Source organism: Rhinatrema bivittatum, chromosome 1 (genome assembly GCF_901001135.1).
Source record: "Rhinatrema bivittatum chromosome 1, aRhiBiv1.1, whole genome shotgun sequence".
Classification (NCBI taxonomy): Eukaryota; Metazoa; Chordata; class Amphibia; order Gymnophiona; family Rhinatrematidae; genus Rhinatrema; species Rhinatrema bivittatum.
The window spans coordinates 621,274,930-621,282,135 of NC_042615.1; positions in this window are offsets into that span (position 1 = coordinate 621,274,930).

Below are 7,206 nucleotides of genomic sequence, written 5' to 3' on the forward strand. Positions count from 1 at the left end.
ACAAATTAGACAAAAACTGAAATGGAAACCCCAAGAAGCCAGACTCTGTATTAACAATGGAAAAACCACCATTCCTCATTAAACAAATAAAATCAAGAAACAAAAAGCATCAGTTATAATAGTAAAAGCATACTAATAAAAGAATATTTTAAAAATACTGATAAATAGAATTTCTATTAATTAAAATCATATACATTTTTTACAATTTCCCAAACAACAATAAAATATTTCAAAACAGCACATATATTAAATAACACCCAATAATTAAAACTAATAATGATTTTAAAAAGCCCCCGCTGTCTATACATGGGAGCTCTTGATTTCCAGTCACCCTGATATTGTCGAGGATTAGGAGGTTATCCTCTCTCTCTCACACATATTCACATATCCATTCTCTCCCACACATATACTGTCACATGCATACACATTCATGCTCTTATATCCACTATAACCTCTCACTCTCACAGACACTGACACACTCTCAGGCTGTAAGACACTCTCTCCCCCAACACCCCCCCCCCCCCAAACTCTTACTCCCCTGGATTTTCTCATACACACTCATGCTCTCACTCTCACTGGCTCCCTCACATACACACACACCCAGGCAAGCTCCCAATCATTCTCACACACACACACTGACCCCCAGGCAGGCTCCCATTCATTTTCACACCACTCCCTCACCATCCCCCAGGCATGCACACATTCATTCTCCCACACACAGACCCCTAGGCAGGCACCAACTCATTCTCACACACACATACACCACACACACAGACAGGCACCTATTCTCACACATACAAACCCCAGGAAGACACCCATTCATTCTCGTACACAGACACACCCTCAGGAAGGCACCCATGCATTCACACACATACACCCCCAGGCAAACTCCCATTCATACACATGCACACACTAAAGGCAGACCCCCTCTCTTTCTTTTGCCAGCAACCTCGGAGCCGCGCTCATTCCTCTGCTGCCACTGTCACTGCTGCCGCATGGCTATTGGGGAGGTGCTGATTGCTGCTACTGGCACTGAAGCCCATTCTGCTGCCTCCTCTGTGCAGGACCCGTGGGTTTCCACTTCCTCCATGCTGATCTCGTACATTGTGAGATCCGTATAGAGAAAGTGCTACTCTTGCACATTACCAAAGATTACACGTGCCAATCAGTAAAAAGTAATTAATTTTTTTTTACCTTTGCTGTCTGATCTTAGTTTTCTAATTGGTTGGTCACAGGCTTTTTTGTTCCACCTTCCCTTTCTTATTTTTTTGTCAATTCCTTTTATATTGTCTTTTTTTTTCTATTTCTTTTCTCTCCATCTATCTTCTTCCCTCAAACACACAGTCAGGTTCTCATTCTCACTTGCATTTCTCTCTCTCACACACACACAGGCTCTCACTCTCACATGCTCTCTCTCATGCAATCATTCATACACAGTCTCTCACTGGCACATGCTGTCTGACTCTCACACACACAGGCTCTCTCTCACTCCCACATGCTGTCTTGCTCAAGCGCAGGCTCTCACTGTCACATGCTCTCTCTCACACACACAGAGGCTCTCACATGCTGCCTCTGCAAACATTCAGGTTCTCACTCCCACACACAGTCTCTCAACTCACTCTCTCACACACACACATACACACCCACACGATCTCTCAACTCATCTCATACACACACACACACACACTCTACAGGCCCTCAGCCTCTCTCTTGCCTCTGGGCCTCCTCTTCATGGGTCGCCGCAGGATGGGCTCTGCAGCGGCCCTGATCTTCTCGGGCAACCCGCAATGTGGGATCCGTGGTGGCAGCCCTGCTACCGGGCCTCCTCCTCTTCTCAGCTTGCTGCGACTTGAGATTTGCAGATGACTATAAATGCTGCTCCTCTTCTGCTCGCGACTGATGCTCCTCCTCCTTCCTGCCCACGTGGCTCCGGCAATGTTTTCTTCCAGGGCCGCGCGGGCAGGAAGGAGGAGGAGGAGGAGGAGCACCTGCAGGTTTGGACGTGATCTTTTTCTTCGGGCTGTGGTGACATGAGCTCCACCACGGCCCTGCCAATCTTCCTGCTGTGTGTGTCCAGCACAGCACAGTGGTAGTTCACTGCTCAGCCGCCAGTGGGATGAGGTCCACCGGCGGCCGCATTGGCTCCCCCTGACCTCCCCTCAGTATACCACTGCTCGGCGCCCCAGGCCCAGGCCTAGTTCGCTTAGTGCTTCCACCAGCCCTGGTACTATCGCAAGCGTTAAAGGCGTTTTCGCATGCGATAAGCCCTTAACACATGCGAAAACGCCTTATAGAATTTTGATAAATTACCCTATTAGATTGTAAGCCCTCTGGGGATAGGGAAATACCTACAGTACCTGAATGTTATCCGCTTTGAAATAGTGCAAAAAGCGGAATATAAAGCTAAATAAATAAATAAATAACTAAAATACAAGTACAGTAAAAATGACAGCTTTCAGGCTATTTCCTATCTCAGTGCATTCCTATAGACAGGTCACCCATTTCTAAGATTGCAGGGGTTTCAATCTGTCACAGTCCCAAAATCTTGATTGTTTTCCGTGCTTTCTTCTATTGAGTCTTACATTCATATATGCCTGTGTGATATCCCCTGTGATGCACCACGGGAATGTGAAGCTACTGGAAACAGCAACGGCAAACCTTTTACCTCCACCCTTCCTCTTTAAATTGCATGTTTTGGTTAAAATGAAGTATCAGAAAATTATCAAAACACCTGAAAGGTCCTTCCAAGGATGCAATATGCTGTTTTCGATGATTGGTTTAGGAAAGGTTTACATTCAGTTTCTAAACTCTTGCATAACCAGGGAAATGTGATTGCTTTTGGGGAAATACAGTAATTGTATAGTGTGAAGCGTAAGGATTTCGTTGGTTAGTTACAGATTAGGCATTATATGGCAGCTTTAGATAAATTGGAACTCGCAGCAAGAGGATGGAATGTAATCACAGACCTATTTGATTTGGAAAGTCCAAGCAGACATAAGATTTCTGTGTTTTATGGCAATTGGGAGGTGAGATAGATTATACTATTCAGTGGCAAAAATGGATACAAGAATTACAATTATTACAAAACAGCTAAAAGATCTGGTACATAGGGAAAGGAGTTTATTTGTATGCTATGCTGCTTGCAAGGACGTTCCTTAAAAGCAGCAGTATTAGCTAGATTGCTCCAGGGGCCATCAGTTTGCCTGCTCCCTTGGGTATCTTGCTTCCCTTTGGTTTCCAGGCAGCCCGGGTCTCCTAGGAGGCTTTTGGACTATCTATGCTCCCTTCTGAATCCCCTTGAGTATCTGGGCCTAGCACAGAAGCTGCATCAGTACTGCTGCAGAATAGCAGAGGAGCAGGATCAACCATACCCGCTGAACCAGAGAAGAGCGGCACTGTACACTTGGGGACACGAACAGAGTGCTATCTGCATCCATGGCAGCCCCCTCCTCCTCCTCCTGCTGCTGGGAGTGCAGTCCACAATCATGTATGGTGCTGTGGGAAGTCGCCAGGAGGAGGACAGGCCAAAGTGGAGGTTCAGCACAGCTCTGTTTCTTTGCTCCCTTGCTTCTCTAAGCCATAACTAGAAAGGGGAGGGGCAAATGGGAAGGGTGAGAAGAGGGGAGAAGGGAAAGTTTGAGGGGATGAGAGCCAGAGAGAAGGATTGGAGGGTGAGAGGCAAGTGAAAACCATAGTAACATAGTAGCAGGAGCGAGATCTGGTGGTAATCGTATCCGATTAGTTTACTTCATTATCTTGTTGAATTGCCTTTCTATAAACACAATCAAAGCTGTGTACAGTAGAATAATTTATAAATTCATAATAGACAAAAAATAGGACAAACATTACAAAACATATAATACTTAAAAAATCAAGTGTTTAACCTTACAGTTAGTGCAGAACGCAGCCATCCATTTACTCACTGGAACTAAATACCATGATCACATTTCTCCTATTCTTAAACAACTTTATTGGTTGCCTGTCCAACAACAGATACAATATAAAGTAGCAGTGAGCATACACAACCATATCAATAATGTGAATTCCCCTTGGATCAGTTTGACTCGTAAGATGTACATCCCCCCCCAGAACCTTACAATCCTCATCCCAGCTGCTGCTACATATTCGTCCTGTCCAGTCATCCTGTTTATTCATTACTTGCAAAAGAACCTTTTCCATCACGGACTAATATTTTGGAACTCTCTCTCTCCGTGTTGTTTAATAGAGCCGAAATAATTAAAAAAAAACATTAAAAACGCATCTGTTCAGAGCAGCTTTCCCAGCTGACAGGTACATTCTACTCCATTCCTCTATCAAAGCAGCTAAGCCACAAAGCTCCTCCTCTCTGTTTAGACCTGGTTACTTATTTTATTAATATTATATTGTTTCTGTTTTACTTACATCTTGTGTCCTTTTATTTATATTCTTCTGACTATGTATGTATCATTGGAAACCCCCCCACCTGTGAAGGGCATGGGATACAAGTATTTTAATATTGAAAAGCAATAAAGAAAAGTAAACATAAACATTGGCTAAGATCAAATAAAAACTGAAGGTAAAAATTATCTACTTACTAACCAACTGAAAGAGCCAGGTTTTTATGGCCTTTCTGAATTTTGCATAACTTTTCTCTTTGCTAAAGTCATATGATAAGCAATTCTGAAGTAAGGGTGCTTGATATTAAAAGGAATTCTGTCTAGTACATTCCAGTGGCATCTCAGCTGGAGAAGGAATATGTAATAATGCCAGCTGCGATGATCACAATGTTCTGGCAGGCTTATAAGGGCACAACATGTTGAGAAGGTAACTAGGATAGCCATTATGAATAGCTGTGGCCAATTGAGTAGATAAGGACAACAAAAGCAGCAAGGGTGCAAAGATGCTCGGGTGCATAGGGAGAGGAATGGTCAGCAGAGAAAAAAAAAAAAAGGAGGTGATATTGCCCCTGTAAAAGTCCTGATTTTGAATACTGTGTACAATTTTGGAGACCACACTTTCAAAAGGATATAAACCATAAGGAGTTTGTCCACAGGGTGGCTGCTAAAATGGTCTGTGGTCTTTGTTATAGAGCTTATGGAGTACAGACTTAAAGAATTAAACAACTATACCTAAGAGGAAAGGCAGGATAGGGAGATATGAGAGAAAGATTTAAGTACTTCCAAGGTATCAATGCACAGAAGGCGGGCCCTCGTTCAGTGGAAAAGAGGCTCTGGAACGAGAGTCATTGGATGTGGGTGAAAGGAAGAAGCTCGGGAATGATCTACAGAAATATGTCTTTACAGAGAGGGTGGTGGATGCATGGCACAGCCTCCCCGTGGAGATGGTGGAGACAAGGACTGTAACTGAATCCAAGAAAACCATGGGATAAGCACAGGGGATCTCTGAGGACATGGTAGGGATGGGAGATCTGAGCAGTTGGTGTGGGTGGACAGACTAGATAGGCCATCACATTTCTATGTTTCATAGTAAATGACAGCCGATAAAGACCAAAATGGTCCATCCAGTTTATCCAGCAAGGTGTTTAGGGTTATAACTGCTGCTCTGTGCAGATTGCCCTCATGCCTTCTTGTAAGTCAGTGACTTAGGAGCATTTATTAATTTAAAACAGTTTCTTCCTCTGCTAAGGTTTATTTCCAGGGACAAATGGTGACATAAAACAGCTCCTCGCAATCTTTTTTTTTTAATTAAAGAGCAAATGACTAATTATAGAAGAGCGCAAGGCAATACAATCTAATGAAGGCATAAATACCAGGTACAATACACATATATGCAAATAAGCTCCTGAAAAGGACACTATTTATTGAAACATTATCCACAAAACATTAAATTACACACAGTCACACATATATGCAACACAAAATTTAACACATTCCCCCTGCAATTCACACTAATTCTCGCAGCTGGCTGCATTCTTCATGGCAAGAATTAGTGTGAATTGCAGGGGGAATGTGTTAAATTTTGTGTTGCATATATGTGTGACTGTGTGTAATTTTTCAATGTTTTGAGTATAATGTCTCAATAGTGTCTTTTTCAGGTTTTTATTTATTTGCATAATTTTAGAAGGGAACAAATGTTCTTTCGAAAGACAAAAAAAATAATCAACATTTGTTTATGATAGGCAATTTGAGGCTTTTACATTTTCATTAAAGAGTTAATAGATGGGGGTTTAGGAGCTTATTTATAATTTGCTTGAACTGAGAGAAAGGGCTGGGGTTTGTGGTTTTCACTTTGTAAACTACAAAAAGCTAGTTTTTCTACCTTTTTCAATGCTAATGCCATGGTTTCTGTCTCCTAAAGAGTATGAGTCTAAATGTGTTATATAAATATGCATGCACTGATTTACTTATTTCTCATAATAGTAATATTTTGCTTCAGCTCTACTTTCTATTCTTAGGAGAACCTTTAAATGTGTGGGCATGTTACATATGCTCAGTCTGAATTGCACAGCTGAAAAGTGGATTTATTTATGTAGCCCCTCCCATACCTAGGGGTTTACATTCTGTTTAGGGTCATAACGTCTGCTTCATGCAGGTTATCCCCATGCAGAAAAGTTACTCCAAACGTTACCCACTAGTTATAAGGGCTGGTGCATCCCAATAAGCGAACTAGGCGGTCGCCTAGGGCGTCAGCCATTAGGGGGCGACAAAGAACAGCCATATGAGGCCGCGAGCGGAGCCCATCCCACTCACAGCCAAGAGGATTAGACTCGTCGGGCCACAAGCAGCACCCATCCTGCTTGCAGCTGAGAGAAGCAGAGAATCGGCAGGCCACGAGCAGCGCCCATCCTGTTCGCGGCCGAGAGAAGCAGAGTCTCGGCACCTCTGTTTGTGTGTGTGTGTGTGAGTGAGAGGAACTGTGCGTGTACAAGAGAGCAATGATGTTAGTGAGAGAGAGGGAAGGAGAGTGTGTAAGGGTGCATGTGTGAATGAGACAAGGAATCTACGTGTGTGTAAGAGAGGGGGCCTGTCTGAGTGAATGAGGTCTGGGCCGGAGCCAGGACCTGGATCGGTGGAGGGGGATGTATGCGCAAGGCAGAAGGTTCACCTAGGGTGCCTAATACCCTTGCGCCGGCCCTGCAGGTTATCCGTTTTCTTCATTTCCATGTGCTACCTCTTTGGGTTCCTTCGTGTTTATCCCACTCCCTTTTGAATTCCATTACCATTCTCATCTTCAGCACCTATTCCATGCATCCACCTCATTTTCCAT